Source organism: Coregonus clupeaformis, unplaced genomic scaffold, assembly GCF_020615455.1.
Source record: "Coregonus clupeaformis isolate EN_2021a unplaced genomic scaffold, ASM2061545v1 scaf1459, whole genome shotgun sequence".
NCBI lineage: Eukaryota > Metazoa > Chordata > Actinopteri > Salmoniformes > Salmonidae > Coregonus > Coregonus clupeaformis.
In genome coordinates this window covers 32,501-52,500 of record NW_025534913.1, presented here as the reverse complement: position 1 = coordinate 52,500, position 20,000 = coordinate 32,501, and the positions used below count along the sequence as shown (strand labels likewise).

At 43.2% G+C, this 20,000-nt stretch overlaps 1 protein-coding gene and 1 non-coding gene across 2 annotated transcripts in view; both read left to right on the top strand.

The window, feature by feature from the left end:
• The window catches only part of LOC121543970 (voltage-dependent L-type calcium channel subunit alpha-1C-like), a 92,206-nt gene that overhangs the window by 59,619 nt on the left and 12,587 nt on the right, over positions 1-20,000 (top strand). The gene's annotated exons all lie outside the window — the stretch shown is intronic.
• LOC121543984 lies at positions 2,978-3,030 on the top strand. The gene has a single exon (XR_005996050.1). It is a non-coding gene; the product is annotated as a U7 small nuclear RNA (small nuclear RNA).

Here is a 20,000-nt window from a genome sequence, read left to right as displayed (position 1 = left end):
CTAGAGCTCTGTCAGAGTGACCATCTGGTTCTTGGTCACCTCCCTGACCAAGGCCCTTCTCCCCCGATTGCTCAGTTTGGCTGGGCGGCCAGCTCTAGGAAGAGTCTTGGTGGTTCCAAACTTCTTCCATTTAAGAATGATGGAGGCCACTGTGTTCTTGGGGACCTTCAATGCTGCAGAAATATTTTGGTACCCTTCCCCAGATCTGTGCCTCGACACAATCCTGTCTCTGCTGTGCTCTACAGACAATTCCCTCGACCTCATGGCTTGGTTTTTGCTCTGACATGCACTGTCAACTGTGGGACCTGAGGTCCTGTGTCTGTCTCTCTCTTTCTCCTCCTTCTCTCTTCCCTTCTCTCTCTCTCTCTCTCTCTCTCTCTCTCTCTCTCTCTCTCTCTCTCTCTCTCTCTCTCTCTCTCTCTCTCTCTGTCTCTCTCTCTCTCTCTCTCTCTGTCTCTCTCTCTCTCTCTCTCTCTCTCTCTCTCTCTCTCTCTCTCTCTCTCTCTCTCTCTCTCTGTCTCTCTCTCTCTCTCTCTCTCTCTCTCTCTCTCTCTCTCTCCCGTTTCTCTCTCTCTCTGTCTCTCTCTCTGTCTCTCTCGCTCTCTTTCTCTCTCTCTCTTTCTTTCTCTCTCTCTCGTTTCTCTCTCTCTGTCTCTCTCTCTCTCTCTCTCCCTCTCTCTCTCTCTCTCTCTTTTTTTCTCTCTCTCCCGTTTCTCTCTCTCTCTCTCTCTCTTTCTTTCTCTCTCTCCCGTTTCTCTCTCTCTCTCGCTCTCTCGCTCTCTCGCTCTCTCACTCTCACTCTTTCTCTCTTTCTCAATCACACAGGCCTCATGGTGATTTCTCAGTGTGAATAATCCTCTATTCCTCTATTTAAGCAGCTCTACAGAAGGAGAGATACTTCCTCTCTCCCTCCCTTCCTCTCTCTAACTTTCCTTTCTGCAAAGATCCGTTGCATCAATTCCACCAGAGAGGCTGGTGTGTGATATAACACATTTGGGGGTGACATTATATTATTAATTTGTATTTCCCCAGGCAAATTTAAAGCCATACATTTCATATATATATATATATATATTGATTTAACATAAAATACAGATATCTGGATACAGCAACATATAAAATGCCATATTTTTCCCAAGTTTATTTATTTTTAGTCATATGGGATGTGCTGCATTTATCCATCCCGCTAATTATTTATTTACCCTCTTATATGATTTAGCTATGTCAGTATTGAAGCCAAATGTACATACTAATTGGCATTCATACACACCTCAAACAGGGTAAACAATATGCATGTGTTCTCCCAGTACCTATGGTATTTGTGAGTTTGTGTAGTGTGTGACTGCATAAGGGATCAGTAGGGATGAGGACACATGTGGTGACTTAGTATTGGACATAGTGACGGTACAGTCACATCCCAGATGACTGATAAAGATGTGGTGACTTAGTATTGCACATAGTGACGGTACAGTCACATCCCAGATGACTGATAAAGATGTGGTGACTTAGTATTGCACATAGTGACGGTACAGTCACATCCCAGATGACTGATAAAGATGTGGTGACTTAGTATTGCACATAGTGATGGTCCAGTCACATCCCAGATGACTGATAAAGATGTGGTGACTTAGTATTGCACATAGTGATGGTCCAGTCACATCCCAGATGACTGATAAAGATGTGGTGACTTAGTATTGCACATAGTGACGGTACAGTCACATCCCAGATGATTGATAAAGATGTGGTGACTTAGTATTGCACATAGTGATGGTCCAGTCACATCCCAGATGACTGATAAAGACGAGCAACAAAGACTGTCTAAAATCAACAAAACAAATACCGAGCTGTATTGTATGCAAAATAATAATAATAATAATATATATTATATTAAATTAATACAATTGCTCGACAGAGATTTTGTTTAAGAAGTTATTAGTGTATTTTTATTTATTTAAGATAGGTGTCAAAATTATTGCCGCCCCTAACGATTCACAATTTAATCTGCATTAACGTTCTACTTTTTTAAATTCATGGCTTCACATGAACACATACTACAGTTTACTATATAAAACTACAGTTTACTATAGAATACATTACATTTACATTTAGTCATTTAGCAGACGCTCTTATCCAGAGCGACTTACAGTGAGTGCATACATTATTTTTTTATTTTTCATACTGGCCCCCCGTGGGAATCGAACCCACAACCCTGCCGTTGCAAACGCCATGCTCTACCAACTGAGCTACATCCCTGCCAGCCATTCCCTCCCCTAACCTGGACAACGCTGGGCCAATTGTGCGCCGCCCCATGGGTCTCCCGGTCGCGGCCGGCTACGACAGAGCCTGGATTCGAACCAGGATCTCTAGTGACACAGCTAGCCTAAGACCACTGCGCCACTCGGGAGGCAGTGGACTACAGTACTTACTATAGAATACTACAGTTTACTATAGAATAATACAGTTTACTATAGAATACTACAGTTTACTATAGAATACTACAGTTTACTATAGAATACTATAGTTTACTATAGAATACTACAGTACTTACTATAGAATTATGTAGAAAACTGTAGTATACTGTAGAATACTATACTACACACTGTAGTACCCCTCGATCATGTGTAGTACTTAGTCTAGAATGTTGTAGTATACTGTAGAATACTGTAGTAAATACTACAGTATTATCCACACAAAAAACACTGTAGTAAATACTGCAGTAACGTCCGCAAAAACACTACAGTCCGCAAAAACACTACACTTTTTTAACTATAGTAAATACTACAGTATTTAATTAGCATATCCCCTGCCCATTCCCTTCCCTCATATCACAATTTGTACCACCCATAAGTGACAAACCTACATGCCAAGTATAGACCATATTGTGTTATAGAAAAGAGCAGAAGCGCTGATCTTTCTGTTCAGACCCCAATCCTACCTACCTACCTACCTACCTACCTACCTACCTGCAGGTTATGGAAAATGTGCTCTTCTAGTATTTCTCCAGTAGGTTTCCTCAAGGAGAAAGCCTCCACTTCTATCTCAAAGATAATAAAACACTACAGTAAATACTACAGTATACTACAATCTGCAAAAACACTACATTAATTACAGTTTTCTTTTACTACAGTATTTATGCTATAGTTAACTGTAAATACAATACAGCTCAGTATTTGTATTATTTATTTTTGCTCATTTTTTTAATCAAGGGGGTGACAATAGACGTGACTGTATGTACAGCCTTTGTATAGAAAATGTACGTAGAAATGCCAAATTGAAGGTCCCTGTGCGTTTTATGTGTTTGTGTGGTCACGTGCAGTGGCCTTTTCGTGTATTTTTTGTAGTGGCCATTTCGTGTGTGTTTTTGTGTATGACATAATCTCATGTTGCAGTGTACAGGGCCAAAGTTTACAGCAGCTCCTTCCTGGTCAGGGAGAGACTGAGCGTGCCCAGACCGCTCTCTGTGATTGGCTGAGAGGGATGGCAGTGCAGTTATGAGGCAGATGGTGGAACGGCTTGTGTGCGTGTGCGCATGTGTGTGTATCTACCCTGTGCCTATGGATGCCACCTTCAATGGCCCACCGCCCACTCAACATATGTTACCGTTCTCCCCAAGTCCTGCCCAGCCTCTCTGCTACTCACACTGAACCTTAGGACACACGGCCAGTGAGTGATCATTCCGTGTGTGTGTTCGTGTGTGTTTTAGGATGCTTGTAGTGCAAGCCAAGGTATTCTTGAGAGTGTACATTTGGGCCTCTAGTTGTTTATATGTATGTGTGCCTGGAGCAGGGTGTGTGTGTGTGTGTGTGTGTGTGTGTGTCTGTGTGTGTGTGTGTCTGTGTGTGTGTGTGTGTGTGTGTGTGTGTGTGTGTGTGTGTGTGTGTGTGTGTGTGTGTGTGTGTGTGTGTGTGTGTGTGTGCGCGTGTGTGTGTGTGCGCGTGTCCAAACACCCAGCCCTCCAAAAACACTCCATCGGGAGTTCTGGGCGACAGAGGAAATCAAACACAGCTTTGATCAGCATTTTGGAATAAAACCTGCCGCATTAATATCTAAATATATCTAAAAGGCCTGGGCTAGTGGTGGCAGCCCACGGATCTACAACACACATCATGCGGAATGCACACACATACGCACAGAAGGTCGCACAGAAGCACGCACGCACACGTGCACACACACACACACGTGCACACACACACACACACACACACCATCGTAAAGCCTGAATGAATTCATTATCAGTTTACAGCTTTGAAGGCCTGGACGTTTTAATACAAAGACCCGGGCCTCATGTCATCAGCAGCCCTGAAGTAGCATAAAACAGACGGGTACTCTCAACGATTGGTTTAACCATTGGTTGTTGTTCCTCAATCTGTGTCCCTTTACGATTGGTTTAACCATTGGTTATTGTTCCTCAATCTGTGTCATTACCGATTGGTTGTTTCTCAATCTGTATTCCTTTATGATTGGTTCATTACCGATTGGTTGTCTCATTCTGTGTCCCTTTACGATTGGTTCATTAACGATTGGTTATGTGATATCACTTATTGACGAGACAATAAAACGCTCCCATAGATCCTTGAGTAGAGTGCTGGTAATAAAAAATTTATAGAAGGAAATACAAAATGTGGTAAACTGTTTGAAAGATTACGTTTTCTTCCCAAAAAAAAAAAAACTGAACAGAAGCCTGATGTCTTTTTTTGCAGAAAGCATAATTCCAAACGAACCGAGAGATTTGGAGCCCGATACTTGGAACTTTGTGAAAATAAATGTATATTGTTATTTGTAGAAACAGAAACAGTGGGTCTCAATGCTGTGTCAGCCTGTGAGTTTGTGTGTGATAGTGTATGGTAATGGAGGATAACATTTGGCTGGTCTGTTGTTTTATGGCCTACTCCACTCTCTGTGGTTCACTGTGGGCAAATGTTTATGATGCGTATGTCTCAGATGTCTTGGCTGGGCTAATCAGGGGTCAGGGGTTAGCTAAGGACGGGTGAAGTCACCTCCAGAGACTGATCTACACTGAGGGAAAAAAGTATTTGATCCCCTGCTGATTTTGTACGTTTTCCCACTGACAAAGAAATGATCAGTCTATAATTTTAATGGTAGGTTTATTTGAACAGTGAGAGACAGAATAACAACAAAAAAATCCAGAAAAACGCATGTCAAAAATTTTATAAATGGATTTGCATTTTAATGAGGGAAATACGTATTTGACCCCTCTGCAAAACATGACTTAGTACTTGGTGGCAAAACCCTTGTTGGCAATCACAGAGGTCAGACGTTTCTTGTAGTTTGCCACAAGGTTTGCACACATCTCAGGAGGGATTTTGTCCCACTCCTCTTTGCAGATCTTCTCCAAGTCATTAAGGTTTCGAGGCTGATGTTTGGCAACTCGAACATTCAGCTCCCTCCACAGATTTCTATGGGATTAAGGTCTGGAGACTGGCTAGGCCACTCCAGGACCTTAATGTGCTTCTTCTTGAGCCACTCCTTTGTTGCCTTGGCTATGTGTTTTGGGTCATTGTCATGCTGGAATATCCATCCACCCATTTTCAATGCCCTGGCTGAGGGAAGGAGGTTCTCACCCAAGATTTGACGGTATATGGCCCGTCCATCGTCCCTTTGATGCGCTGAAGTTGTCCTGTCCCCTTAGCAGAAAAACACCCCCAAAGCATAATGTTTCCACCTCCATGTTTGACGGTGGGGATGGTGTTCTTGGGGTCATAGGCAGCATTCCTCCTCCTCCAAACACGGCGAGTTGAGTTGATGCCAAAGAGCTCCATTTTGGTCTCATCTGACCACAACACTTTCACCCAGTTCTCCTCTGAATCATTTAAATGTTCATTGACAAACTTCAGACGGGCATGTATATGTGCTTTCTTGAGCAGGGGGACCTTGCGTGCGCTGCAGGATTTCAGTCCTTCACGGCGTAGTGTGTTACCAATTGTTTTCTTGGTGACTATGGTCCCAGCTGCCTTGAGATCATTGACAAGATCCTCCCGTGTAGTTCTGGGCTGATTCCTCACCGTTCTCATGATCATTGCAACTCCACGAGGTGAGATCTTGCATGGAGCCCCAGGCCAAGGGAGATTGACAGTTCTTTTGTGTTTCTTCCATTTGCGAATAATCGCACCAACTGTTGTCACCTTCTCACCAAGCTGCTTGGCGATGGTTTTGTAGCCCATTCCAGCCTTGTGTAGGTCTACAATCTTGTCCCTGACATCCTTGGAGAGCTCTTTGGTCTTGGCCATGGTGGAGAGTTTGGAATCTGATTGATTGATTGCTTCTGTGGACAGGTGTCTTTTATACAGGTAACAAGCTGAGATTAAGAGCACTCCCTTTAAGAGTGTGCTCCTAATCTCAGCTCATTACCTGTTTAAAAGACACCTGGGAGCCAGAAATCTTTCTGATTGAGAGGGGGTCAAATACTTATTTCCCTCATTAAAATGCAAATCAATTTATAACATTTCTGACATGCGTTTTTCTGGATTTTTTTGTTGTTATTCTGTCTCTCACTGTTCAAATAAACCTACCATTAAAATTATAGACTGATCATGTCTTTGTCAGTGGGGCAAACGTACAAAATCAGCAGGGGATCAAATACTTTTTTCCCTCACTGTATGGTCGGTTTGGCTGTTTTATTACCTAGAGGTTGTGGTTAGCATTGGAGTTAGGTAAGCTGATCCTAGATCTGTGGTTAGGAGTGACTCCTACCTTGAGTTCCAGGGATGTGGCTTTTAGAAATGGGATGTAAGCAGAGGTGAGGGATGACTCCAGGATATTATTGATAATGTGAGGTGAGGGACTCCAGGATATTATTGATTTACATTTACATTTTAGTCATTTAGCAGACGCTCTTATCCAGAGCGACTTACAGGAGCAATTAGGGTTAAGTGCCTTGCTTAAGGGCACATCGACAGATTTTTCACATAGTCGGCTCGGGGATTAGAACCAGCGACCTTTCGGTTACTGGCACAACGCTCTTACCCACTAAGCTACCTGCCAACGCTCTTACCCACTAAGCTACCTGCCACCTCACATTGATGATGTGAGGTGAGGGACTGGACTCCAGGATATTATTGATGATGTGAGGTGAGGGACTCCAGGATATTATTGATGATGTGAGGTGAGGGACTGGACTCCAGGATATTATTGATGATGTGAGGTGAGGGACTCCAGGATATTATTGATGATGTGAGGTGAGGGACTCCAGGATATTATTGATGATGTGAGGTGAGGGACTCTCAGGATATTATTGATGATGTGAGGTGAGCGGACTCCAGGATATTATTGATGATGTGAGGTGAGGGACTCCAGGATTGTGATGTGGGACTCCAGGATATTAGATGATGTGAGGTGAGGGACTACTCCAGGATATTATTGATGATGTGAGGTGAGGGACTACTCCAGGATATTATTGATGATGTGAGGTGAGGGACTCCAGGATATTATTGATGATGTGGTGAGGGACTCCAGGATATTATTGATGATGTGAGGTGAGGGACTCCAGGATATTATTGATGATGTGAGGTGAGGGACTCCAGGATATTATTGATGATGTGAGGTGAGGGACTGGACTCCAGGATATTATTGATGATGTGAGGTGAGGGACTGGACTCCAGGATATTATTGATGATGTGAGGTGAGGGACTCCAGGATATTATTGATGATGTGAGGTGAGGGACTCCAGGATATTATTGATGATGTGAGGTGAGGGACTCCAGGATATTATTGATGATGTGAGGTGAGGGACTCCAGGATATTATTGATGATGTGAGGTGAGGGACTCCAGGATATTATTGATGATGTGAGGTGAGGGACTCCAGGATATTATTGATGATGTGAGGTGAGGGACTCCAGGATATTATTGATGATGTGAGGTGAGGGACTCCAGGATATTATTGATGATGTGAGGTGAGGGACTCCAGGATATTATTGATGATGTGAGGTGAGGGACTCCAGGATATTATTGATGATGTGAGGTGAGGGACTCCAGGATATTATTGATGATGTGAGGTGAGGGACTCCAGGATATTATTGATGATGTGAGGTGAGGGACTCCAGGATATTATTGATGATGTGAGGTGAGGGACTCCAGGATATTATTGATGATGTGAGGTGAGGGACTCCAGGATATTATTGATGATGTGAGGTGAGGGACTCCAGGATATTATTGATGATGTGAGGTGAGGGACTCCAGGATATTATTGATGATGTGAGGTGAGGGACTCCAGGATATTATTGATGATGTGAGGTGAGGGACTCCAGGATATTATTGATGATGTGAGGTGAGGGACTCCAGGATATTAATTGATGATGTGAGGTGAGGGACTCCAGGATATTATTGATGATGTGAGGTGAGGGACTCCAGGATATTATTGATGATGTGAGGTGAGGGACTCCAGGATATTATTGATGATGTGAGGTGAGGGACTCCAGGATATTATTGATGATGTGAGGTGAGGGACTCCAGGATATTATTGATGATGTGAGGTGAGGGACTCCAGGATATTATTGATGATGTGAGGTGAGGGACTCCAGGATATTATTGATGATGTGAGGTGAGGGACTCCAGGATATTATTGATGATGTGAGGTGAGGGACTCCAGGATATTATTGATGATGTGAGGTGAGGGACTCCAGGATATTATTGATGATGTGAGGTGAGGGACTCCAGGATATTATTGATGATGTGAGGTGAGGGACTCCAGGATATTATTGATGATGTGAGGTGAGGGACTCCAGGATATTATTGATGATGTGAGGTGAGGGACTCCAGGATATTATTGATGATGTGAGGTGAGGGACTCCAGGATATTATTGATGATGTGAGGTGAGGGACTCCAGGATATTATTGATGATGTGAGGTGAGGGACTCCAGGATATTATTGATGATGTGAGGTGAGGGACTCCAGGATATTATTGATGATGTGAGGTGAGGGACTCCAGGATATTATTAATGATGTGAGGTGAGGGACTCCAGGATATTATTGATGATGTGAGGTGAGGGACTCCAGGATATTATTGATGATGTGAGGTGAGGGACTCCAGGATATTATTGATGATGTGAGGTGAGGGACTCCAGGATATTATTGATGATGTGAGGTGAGGGACTCCAGGATATTATTGATGATGTGAGGTGAGGGACTCCAGGATATTATTGATGATGTGAGGTGAGGGACTCCAGGATATTATTGATGAGGTGTGTAGAGTGTGTGTGTGTAGAGTGTGTGTGTGTAGAGGGTGTGTGTGTAGAGGGTGTGTGTGTGAGGGTGTGTGTGTAGAGGGTGTGTGTGTAGAGGGTGTGTGTGTGAGGGTGTGTGTGTAGAGGGTGTGTGTGTGTGTGAGGGTGTGTGTGTGAGGGTGTGTATGTAGAGGGTGTGTGTGTAGAGGGTGTGTGTGTGTGTGAGGGTGTGTGTGTAGAGGGTGTGTGTGTAGAGGGTGTGTGTGTAGAGGGTGTGTGTGTGAGGGTGTGTGTGTAGAGGGTGTGTGTGTGTGTGAGGGTGTGTGTGTGAGGGTGTGTATGTAGAGTCCCCTGTAGCTCAGTTGGTAGAGCATGGCTCTTGCAACGCCAGGGTTGTGGGTTCGTTTCCCACGGGGGGCCTAACTGTAATTCGCTCTGGATAAGAGCGTCTGCTAAAATGACTAAAAAAAATATATATATATAGAGGGTAGAGGTCCATTTGGGACTAGGCTTTGTAACACCATAGAAGAGACAGGAGGAATGAACTGAAAGGAAGGTGTTACTCTACCTCCTCCTTTCTCTCTCTCTCTCTCTCTCTCTCTTTTGGTAACTGTAAGGTGTTGGATGATAAGTGCTACTCTGCCTGACTTCCTCTCTCTCTGGTAACTGGGCCAGATAATAGCCATGGTGATGATGGAAGTGAAGCTGAAGCTGATTTCACACCCACAGAACTACGCTTCCTGCCTGCCTGGCCCTCTCCTCTCCATACAGGCCTGGCTGATCAGTGGTGGGAGAGAGATGGATGGAGAGAGATGGAGGGAAAGAGAGAGATAGAGGGAGAGAGAGAGGGAGAGAGAGAGAGAGAGATGGAAAGAAAGAAGAGAGAGTGGAGTGAGGAGAAAGAGGAAGGAGACAGAGATTGAGGAAGCGAGAGATGAAGTAGAGAGAAGGGATAGATGGAGATGGAGAGAGAGGGAGAAAGAGATGGAGGGAGAGAGAGAGAGAGAGAGAGAGAGAGAGAGAGAGTAAGGTGGATGAATAGTGATGGAGGGAGGGAGAGAGAGAGATGGAGAGAGAGGAGGTGAGTGCAGGGAGGGATGGAATGAGAGTGATATATGGATAGAGAGTGAGCTGCCTTCTTTCATCTGCCTCCAGCAGGAATCTGGGTTACTCTGTTACTCTCTGGCCCCACATTTATTTATTTATCTCTCTCTCTCTCCTCTCTCTCTCTCTCTCTCTCTCTCTCTCTCTCTCTCTCTCTCTCTCTCTCTCTCTCTCTCTCACTGCGTGTGTGTGTTTGTGTCAGAAAGTGTGCATGTGCATGCCTGCATGTAAGTGTGTGTGTTTGTGTGTGTGTGTGTGAGAGAGTGTGTGGGGTCAGCACAGAAGCACAATGTATCAGAAAGGAAGAGGCGAAGCGAGAGGGTTTATTCCGCCCCAAAATCTGTCCACTTTAAGCAGATCATTAATTATTAAACGCCCACATCAGTAGAAATCCACTTTCTTGAGCTGAAACATGATGGCCAGAGCTTACCCATGATGTTGCTGATGATTTAAGTCAATAAGTCATCCTTTTAGTCAAAGTATTATATATTTGGGCTTGAAGTATCAAATCCGAACTGCCCACTTCGTGTAAATCCGTGTGAATGCGGTGTCTTTTCCTATGATTTGACATACAAATTATTTTCAGTCTACGTATCGTTTCAGGGCTGGGTTTTATTTCAATGTTACCACCCACCGGCATGGCATTGTTTATTAATCACAAACAGCTGCAAAGTTCTTCCTCTTGGTGACGGAGATGAGCCAAACAGCCTTGTGTCCACTTGGCCACCTGAGCCGAGTGGACACAAGGGGGTACAAACTTTATCTACCAGAATAATTTGGATAATTGGTCAATTTTCACTTATTTTTTAGCTAGTCTGTATATTTATACAGTACCAGTCAAATGTTTGGACACACCTACTCATTAAAGGGTTTTTCTTTATTTTTTACTATTTCCTACATTGTAGAATAATAGTGAAGACATCAAAACTATGAAATAACACATATGGAATAATGTAGTAACCAAAAAAGTGTTAAACAAATCAAAATATATTTTATATTTTAGATTCTTCAAAGTAGCCACCCTTTGCCTTGATGACAGCTTTGCACACTCTTGGCATTCTCTCAACCAGCTTCATAAGGAATGCTTTTACAATAGTCTTGAAGGAATTCCCACATATGCTGAGCACTTGTTGGCTGCTTTTCCTTCACTCTACGGTCCAACTCATCCCAAACCATCTCAATTGGGTTGAGGTCAGGTGATTGTGGAGGCCAGATGATCACTCTCCTTCTTGGTCAAATAGCCCTTACACAGCCTGGATGTGTGTTTTGGGTCATTGTCCTGTTGAAAAACAAATTATAGTCCCGCTAAGCGCAAACCAGATGGGATGGCGTATCGCTGCAGAATGCTGTGGTAGCCATGCTGGTTAAGTGTGCCTTGAATTCTAAATAAATCACTGACAGTGTCCCCAGCAAAGCACCATCACACCTCCTCTTCCATGTTTCACGGTGGGAACCACACATGCGGAAATCATCCATTCACCTACTCTGCGTCTCACAAAGACACGGCGGTTGGAACCAAAAATCTCAAATTTGGACTCATCAGACCAAAGGACAGATATCCACCGGTCTAATGTCCATTGCTCGTGTTTCTTGGCTCAAGCAAGTCTCTTCTTATTATTGGTGTCCTTTAGTAGTGGTTTCTTTGCACAAATTCGACCATGAATGCCTGATTCACACAGTCCCCTCTGAACAGGATGTTGAGATATGTCTGTTACTTGATCTCTGTGAAGCATTTATTTGGGCTGCAATCTGAGGTGCAGTTAACTCTAATTAACTTATCCCCTGCAGCAGAGGTAACTCTGGGTCTTCCTTTCCTGTGGCGGTCCTCATGAGAGCCAGTTTCATCATAGTGCTTGATGGTTTTTGCGACTGCACTTGAAGAAACTTTCAAAGTTCTTGACATTTTACATATTGACTGACCTTCATGTCTTAAAGTAATGATGGACTGTCGTTTCTCTTTGCTTATTTGAGCTGTTCTTGCCATAATATGGACTTAGCCCAATTTGGTAAAAATACCATCTTCTGTATACCACCCCTACCTTGTCACAACACAACAGATTGGCTCAAACGCATTAAGAAGGAAAGACATTCCACAAATTAACTTTTAACAAGGCACACCTGTTAATTTAAATGCATTCCAGTTGACTACCTGATGAAGCTGGTTGAGAGAATGCCAAGAGTGTGCAAAGCTGTCATCAAGGCAAAGGGTGGCTATTTGAAGAATCTCAAATATAAAATATATTTTGATTTGTTTAACACTTTTTTGGTTACTACATGATTCCATTTGTGTTATTTCATAGTTTTGATGTCTTCACTATTATTCTACAATGTAGAAAATAGTACAAATAAAGAAAAACCCTTGAATGAGTAGGTGTGTCCAAACTTTTGACTGGTAGTGTATATAATAATAAATAAAATAAATGATATATATACAGTTGAAGTCGGAAGTTTACATGCACCTTAGCCAAATACATTTAAACTATGTTTTTCACAATTCCTGACATATAATCCTAGTAAAAAATCCCTGTCTTAGGTCAGTTAGGATCACCACTTTATTTTAAGAATGTGAAATGTCAGAATAATAGTAGAGAGAATTATTTATTTAAGCTTTTATTTCTTTCATCACATTCCCAGTGGGTCAGAAGTTTACATACACTCAATTAGTATTTGGTAGCATTGCCTTTAAATTGTTTAACTTGGGTGAAATGTTTCGGGTAGCCTTCCACAAGCTTCCCACAATAAGTTAGGTGAATTTTGGCCCATTCCTCCTGACAGAGCTGGTGTAACTGAGTCAGGTTTGTAGGCCTCCTTGCTCGCACATGCTTTTTCAGTTCTGCCCACAATAGGATTGAGGTCAGGGCTTTGTGATGGCCACACCAATACCTTGACTTTGTTGTCCTTAGGCCATTTTGCCACAATTTTGGAAGTATGCTTGGGGTCATTGTCCATTTGGAAGACCCATTTGCGACCAAGCTTTAACTTCCTGACTGATGTCTTGAGATGTTGCTTCAATATATCCACCAAATTTTCCTTCCTCATGATGACATCTATTTTGTGAAGTGCACCAGTCCCTCCTGCAGCAAAGCACCCCCACAGCATGATGCTGCCACCCCTGTGCTTCACGGTTGGGATGGTGTTCTTCGGCTTGCAAGCAACCCCCTTTTTCCTCCAAACATAACGATGGTCATTATGGCCAAACGGTTCTATTTATGTTTAATCAGACCAGAGGACATTTCTCCAAAAAGTACGATCTTTGTCCCCATGTGCAGTTGCAAACCGTAGTCTGGCTTTTTTATGGTGGTTTTGGAGCAGTGGCTTCTTCCTTGCTGAGCGGCCTTTCAGGTTATGTCGATATAGGACTCGTTTTACTGTGGATATAGATACTTTTGTGCCTGTTTCCTCCAGCATCTTCACAAGTTCCTTTGCTGTTGTTCTGGGATTGATTTGCACTTTTCGCACCAAAGTATGTTCATCTCTAGGAGACAGAACGCGTCTCCTTCCTGAGTGGTATGACGGCTGCGTGGCCCCATGGTGTTTATACTTGCGTACTGTTGTTTGTACAGATGAATGTGGTACCTTCAGGCATTTGGAAATTGCTCCCAAGGATGAACCAGACTTGTGGAGGTCTGCAATTTTTTGGCTGAGGTCTTGGCTGATTTCTTTTGATTTTCCCATGATGTCAAGCACAGAGGCACTGAGTTTGAAGGTAGGCCTTGAAATACATCCACAGGTACACCTCCAATTGACTCAAATGATGTCAATTAGCCTATCAGAAGCTTCTAAAGCCATGACATAATTTTCTGGAATTTTCCAAGCTGTTTAAAGGCACAGTCAACTTAGTGTATGTAAACTTCTGACCCATTGGAATTGTGATACAGTGAATTATAAGTTAAATAATTTGTCTGTAAACAATTGTTGGAAAAATTACTTGTGTCATGCACAAAGTAGATGTCCTAACCGACTTGCCAAAACTATAGTTTGTTAACAAGACATTTGTGGAGTGATTGAAAAACGAGTTTTAATGACTCCAACCTAAGTGTATGTAAACTTCCGACTTGAAATGTATAATATATATGCCCATTTTATAAATGAAATGATAGCATTTGCAAACCCGCTCCCCACGTCGCCCCAATATGAATGGTTTTGAACACTAAAGTTTTGCTTTACTGTACAAATGTCTATCCGCAAAATAAAATTCAAAGAACTTACATGTACAAACATGTAATTTGCGGTGTGCATGATCATGAGCAAAGTCATTGCAGCCTATCATTTCACTTCCCCTGTGAGAACCATGAGCAGTGGCTGACTTGGCTTTGCTCTACCGCAGCCGAAGACTCCCAGTAGTGATGGGAAGTTCGGCTCATTTTACTCTGATCATTTCTGATCTTTTAGACTTGTTCAGTCAAAAGAATGACTAATTTGAGTCAGAAATGCCCAGAGCACGCAGGACCCCTTGCCGGTGAACGATGAACTGAAAACTCGAAAGAGTGATTCTACGAGCCTCTCGTACACGTCGCTCACCATAGGGGGCTCATTTAAACAGTGTTTGTTGACTGCCAGGCATACAAATAAGATTATTTCTTGATACATTTGAAAGGAGGTCTAGTTGTGGGCGCAACCGGACTAGATTGTGAACGACTCTTGGCGGAATGCGTTGCTTGACTGCCGTGATATGTAGCCTGACGACTCACACTGCGCTGTCTTAATTCTTAACTTTAATTATTCCGCTGATCTGTCGTTCTCTACATACTTCTCATTGGGGAGAAGAAACTAACGTCCGTGGGCGTGGCGTAGCGTTTGGCCGGAGCAAGGAGTCTGGGTAGCCAGTCAAGGTGATAAGCACAGTCGTTTCTCGAACTGCAGCCCCCCGAAACGATTCGTTCTCGAGTTGGAGTTTGTTAAGCAGAGACTGTGTGTGTTTTTGTTCTAGCTGTGTCCATCATAACATTCGATAATCAATGAATTGCAGTCATTCTTGCACCATGAGATCAATTATATTTTCTAAATATGTATTTTTCTTCTCTATGCTCATGATCTATTTTCCTGCACGCATACAGTATAAGCCCATTTATGCTTGATCCAGAAAATGTGGTCTGAGGCTCCATATGGAGGGTGTCTCCACAGCAGAGCATCCGCTCAATAGCTGTTACAAACCTAGCACAGCAGCTCCATGTCTCTGTTTGTGTTGGTTGCCATGCAGTGAGACATTGATTGGCCTGTCGTAATAAAACCATGTGACTAATCTCTCATTTCTGATGGGGATCAATGGAGAGGTAGCCCAGGGAGCAACCTCAATCAATGATACATGATACAGCTGCATGATGGAACACCAGGTCAATGATACATGATACAGCTGCATGATGGAACACCAGGTCAATGATACATGATACAGCTGCATGATGGAACACCAGGTCAATGATACATGATACAGCTGCATGATGGAACACCAGGTCAATGATACATGATACAGCTGCATGATGGAACACCAGGTCAATGATACATGATACAGCTGCATGATGGAACACCAGGTCAATGATACATGATACAGCTGCATGATGGAACACCAGGTCAATGATACATGATACAGCTGCATGATGGAACACCAGGTCAATGATACATGATACAGCTGCATGATGGACCACCAGGTCAATGATACATGATACAGCTGCATGATGGAACACCAGGTCAGATGTTTTAGTTCTGCCAACAGGTCCATGGACCAGTGGAAGCGGTTAGACAGAACAACAGTACTGCGGAATCTAGAAATACATTATTTCCATGAATCATATTCCCAAAGCATGTTTTAGTATTTATTTTTTCTTCCTCATTTGCAAGACTAGGGCTGCCTCCCAAATAACACTCTAATCCCTAGATAGTGCTCTATTTATGACCAGAAGTAGTGGACTACATAGGGAATAGGGTGCCATTTGGGATGCACACTAGGGGACTGGAGATGAGATGAGCCAGTATGTACTGTATATTGTCAAATGAATAAATCAATATGATCAAATACATCTGACTATACAGCTGCCTTCCTGTTAGGGTATGGGGAAATGATATATACATTATATGAATGATACATAAATTATATATAAATTATATGAATGATACATAAATTATATATAAATTACATGAATGATACAGTGTGTGAGTATACAGTATCTGAACAGATTTACATGACATTTATCCTATACGAGGATCAAAATCGATGTAATTATGATGACTAGCATTACATTTCTGCTATACCATGAGAGGATTGCGAATGTTTAACAGCGTTACAATGATGGACGCAACACAAGTCATTTTGTCACACAGCGAGTGTCTCCAAGTCGCTTGTCTTCTGGGGGCGAACTTGTGTCTGTCTAGGGGTCACAGGGTAGAGAGATATCATTTTACCTGGCAGGCACATGCTAGGCAGATCCCTAGTGCAGATGTACGTCTGAGTGTGTTAACCCAGTTAGAGTATGGATGTGTGTCTGAGTGTGTTAACCCAGTTAGAGTATGGATGTGTGTCTGAGTGTGTTAACCCAGTTAGAGTATGGATGTGTGTCTGAGTGTGTTAACCCAGTTAGAGTATGGATGTGTGTCTGAGTGTGTTAACCCAGTTAGAGTATGGATGTGTGTCTGAGTGTGTTAACCCAGTTAGAGTATGGATGTGTGTCTGAGTGTGTTAACCCAGTTAGAGTATGGATGTGTGTCTGAGTGTGTTAACCAGTTAGAGTATGGATGTGTGTCTGAGTGTGTTAACCCAGTTAGAGTATGGATGTGTGTCTGAGTGTGTTAACCCAGTTAGAGTATGGATGTGTGTCTGAGTGTGTTAACCCAGTTAGAGTATGGATGTGTGTCTGAGTGTGTTAACCCAGTTAGAGTATGGATGTGTGTCTGAGTGTGTTAACCCAGTTAGAGTATGGATGTGTGTCTGAGTGTGTTAACCCAGTTAGAGTATGGATGTGTGTCTGAGTGTGTTAACCCAGTTAGAGTATGGATGTGTGTCTGAGTGTGTTAACCCAGTTAGAGTATGGATGTGTGTCTGAGTGTGTTAACCCAGTTAGAGTATGGATGTGTGTCTGAGTGTGTTAACCCAGTTAGAGTATGGATGTGTGTCTGAGTGTGTTAACCCAGTTAGAGTATGGATGTGTGTCTGAGTGTGTTAACCCAGTTAGAGTATGGATGTGTGTCTGAGTGTGTTAACCCAGTTAGAGTATGGATGTGTGTCTGAGTGTGTTAACCCAGTTAGAGTATGGATGTGTGTCTGAGTGTGTTAACCCAGTTAGAGTATGGATGTGTGTCTGAGTGTGTTAGCAGTTAGAGTATGGATGTGTGTCTGGTGTGTTAACCCAGTTAGAGTATGGATGTGTGTCTGAGTGTGTTAGCAGTTAGAGTATGGATGTGTGTGAGTGTGTGAGCAGTTAGAGTATGGATGTGAGACGAGTGAGAGAGAGAGAGAGTAGAGAGAGAGAGAGAGAGAGAGAGAGAGAGAGAGAGAGAGAGAGAGAGAGAGAGAGAGAGAGAGAGAGAGAGAGAGAGAGAGAGAGAGAGAGAGAGAGAGAGACAGAGAGAGAGAGAGAGAGAGAGACAGAGAGAGAGATGAGAAGAGTTGACTGAGTGGCAGATCATATGTTTTGGGCGGGGGAGAGAGGGGAAGGAGGGATGAGGGGGGAGGTCATGAAACGAGGTCAGAGAGAGGGAGAGAGGCTCCACAGGGATTGGTCAGTGTCAGTCCAAGGAGCGAGTGAGTTACAACCCTTGTCTACTGCCCGTGTGTGTGTGTGTGTGTGTCTGTCTGTCTGTGTATGTGTACTTTCTGCTTGTGTGTGTGTGTGTGTGTGTGCATCTATCAGTTACACGTACATGTCAGTAGATACACACAACAAGTAGGTCAAATAAGGGAGAGGCGTTGTGCCATGAGGTGTTGCTTTATTTGTTCTTTTCACATTGAATTGATGTGATAATTGTCTGATTTATGAGATTATCTGACTCAATGACAATGAAGCTGTAGGACTGACAGCACATCAAGGTGACAAGGTGTCACAGGAGCATTGCTAATCCAATTCACTTATCAATTCATCAATTACTAATTAAATTCTGAACATCATAGAGTGTTGATTGTGACTCTGTCTCGGACTCTTGTTGGGGCTTCTGTTGGGAAAAGGATGTCCCCTAGAATTGCAATGATGGCTGTGTCTCGATCCAAAATGGCCGTTTGTCAAATAGTATTAATGGCTGTCTCGATCCAAAATGGCCGTTTGTCCTTTAGTATTAATGGCTGTCTCGATCCAAAATGGCCATTTGTCCTTTAGTATTAATGGCTGTGTCTCAATCCAAAATGGCAGTTTCTCCTTTAGTATTAATGGCTGTGTCTCAATCCAAAATGGCGACTTTAACTTCCTGCCTTTAAATGCTGCCTCAAAGCTAGCATCCTTGTGGATTGAGATGCAAGCTGGGTCCCAAATGGCACCATATTCCCTACATAGTGCACTACTTTTGACCAGATCCATATAGGCCCTGGTCAAAAGTAGTGCACTACATGGGGAATAGGGTGCCATTTAGCAAGCAGCAAAAGCAAATGTATTTCTAGTCATGTAACGGATGATGTCACTAGAGTACAGTTCCATTAATCTTAGTCCGTAAAGCAATTTAGAGGGGGATCCATCAGAGGAAGCCATACATCAATTTTTGGATTGAGTGTCACATTTGATTACCACGCAGCCACGACGTTGGGTACATTTCCTGTTCCTGAGCTTTTGGATTACGATCATTTGATTGGCTCCTGTTGGTGTTCTGTGTCTTTGTATTGGAGGAGCACTTGGAACGAGGAAATGAAGTTAGCTATGACGGACACCGTGGCAACAATAACCAAAAGTAGTTTAGAGAGAGAGACCTCGGCCAAAACATCAGCGCCACAGGTAAACGATCTGAAAGACGAGGCAAGAAGGGCCTTCTATGCCATCAAAAGGAACATAAAATTCGACATACCAATTAGGATCTGGCTAAAAATACTTGAATCAGTTATAGAACCCATTGCCCTTTATGGTTGTGAGGTCTGGGGTCCGCTCACCAACCAAGAATTCACAAAATGTGACAAACATCAAATTGAGACTCTGCATGCAGAATTCTGCAAAAATATCCTCAGTGTACAACGTAAAATACCAAATAATGCATGCAGAGCAGAATTAGGCCGATACCCGCTAATTATCAAAATCCAGAAAAGAGCCGTTAAATTCTACAACCACCTAAAAGGAAGCGATTCCCAAACCTTCCATAACAAAGCCATCACCTTCAGAGAGATGAACCTGGAGAAGAGTCCCCTAAGCAAGCTGGTCCTGGAGCTCTGTTCACAAACACAAACAGAACCCACAGAGCTACATTTACATTTTAGGCATTTAGACCACTGCTCCTGAGTGGCGCAGTGGTCTAAGGCACTGCATCGCAGTGCTAACTGTCCCACTAGAGATCCTGGTTCGAATCCAGGCTCTGTCGCAGCCGGTCGCGACCGGGAGACTCATGGGCGGCGCACAATTGGCCCAGCGTCGTCCAGGGTAGGGGAGGGAATGGCCGGCAGGGATGTAGCTCAGTTGATAGAGCATGGCGTTTGCAACGCCAGGGTTGTGGGTTCAATTCCAACGTGTGGCCAGTATAAAAAAAATATGTATTCACTAACTGTAAGTTGCTCTGGATAAGAGCGTCTGCTAAATGACTAAGATGTAAATGTAAT